Raw genomic sequence first — 1,347 nt, 5'->3', positions numbered from 1 at the left:
CCCCACCTTTTCCTGTTCCTCTCTCATCCCATCCCCTTCCCCCCTCCACCCCTTCAAGGTGATTTGTACCTCAGGTTAGATATTGTTTCATCTCCCTCTCTCTCTTTCACCACCCCCCTTACTCTTACTTCGTACATAAGTTCAATTAATGTACAGACTTCAACATTAGTTAAGGGCCACCTTGACAGACAGCCATGATTTTTTTTAATCCGATAAAAACGACAGCAAGGAATGTTTCAAAATGCTTTGCTCTGAAAGAGTTCATAGGTTACCAATGCGTACTGAAAAGCTTCCTAAAAAAGCAAAACTGCCTCGTGAATCACGGGAATCCTCGGCGAATTTTAGCCAGATTTGCTGTTTTTTATCGACTTGTGTTTGACACCATGGACTTTCCTCAGTTAGACATTCTGGAACACGTTGGAAACAGACGTGCGGTTTCGAACTGTGCTCTCTTTGGTGGCAATATAAGCCGCCGTTTCTGTTTACGTAAAAATCCAGTATCGCATCAACGTGCCACCAAGGACAAAAGCTGAGAGACTTTGATCGTGCCAGACCTATGGCATGGCTGCAGGGCCGAGAAGTTGCCAGAAGGCTTACATTGTCTGCATGAGGCAGCGCCATCAAGACACTGGATCAGTCCAAGAACACCCACGTGCAGGTCGACCCAAGAAGACCACTCAGAGTGTTTGCACAAGTGGTCCTTAACTTATGTTGAAGTCTGTAGTCCCCCCCCCACCCTAAATATTAAATCCTTCCTCCGTCCTGATGACCCTCTCTGTCTTTAATACTCACGGGAAAAAAGAAAAGGTGCATACTTTAACTTTAAACAGCCACAGTTTATTTCTATTTAAGGTCATGAGTCGCCAGTTTTAGCACGGGACAGGAGTGAGTTGTTCGTGTGAGCTGCACGAGCTGCAGCAAAAATCCTTGCTCGTTAAGGGGGATAATTCTTCAGTTTTCAATACGTTTATGTGCCATATATACTCTGTCACATTATTAAGTACACACTTTTTGAAGCTCAATAAAATAAAATCAATGCCACCAATTACTTTCAAATTTACACACTGATTGGGTGGTACATCTGTCGGTGGTGAGCTGCTTTCAGATTTCTGAACACGTGAGTGGTTTTGTATCTGCATGCGTGTTACATGTTTCGTGTTTTTTGAAAATTATCATGATACGGCAATGATTTGTTTAAAAAAGAAGCACACATCAAAGCTTTGCCATTTTTGTAACAATTCGCCAGTGATAAAACTTGTCTTGTCTACGTTTCATGATGTCACACCGCACGAGAAAATGTGCGAAATCAGCTCGTTGGAATGATTCACGGGGGGGGGGGGGGGCCCC

At 43.7% G+C, this 1,347-nt stretch overlaps 1 protein-coding gene across 1 annotated transcript in view; it reads left to right on the top strand.

Annotated features, from left to right (window-relative positions):
- Positions 1-1,347, top strand: part of LOC101858368 (protein sel-1 homolog 3) — a gene marked incomplete in the record, with an annotated part of 68,034 nt that overhangs the window by 5,002 nt on the left and 61,685 nt on the right.

This window comes from Aplysia californica, unplaced genomic scaffold (assembly GCF_000002075.1).
Source record: "Aplysia californica isolate F4 #8 unplaced genomic scaffold, AplCal3.0 scaffold00947, whole genome shotgun sequence".
Taxonomy (NCBI): domain Eukaryota; kingdom Metazoa; phylum Mollusca; class Gastropoda; order Aplysiida; family Aplysiidae; genus Aplysia; species Aplysia californica.
The sequence above is the reverse complement of the archived record's forward strand: the minus strand, read 5'-3'. Positions and strand labels throughout refer to the sequence as shown.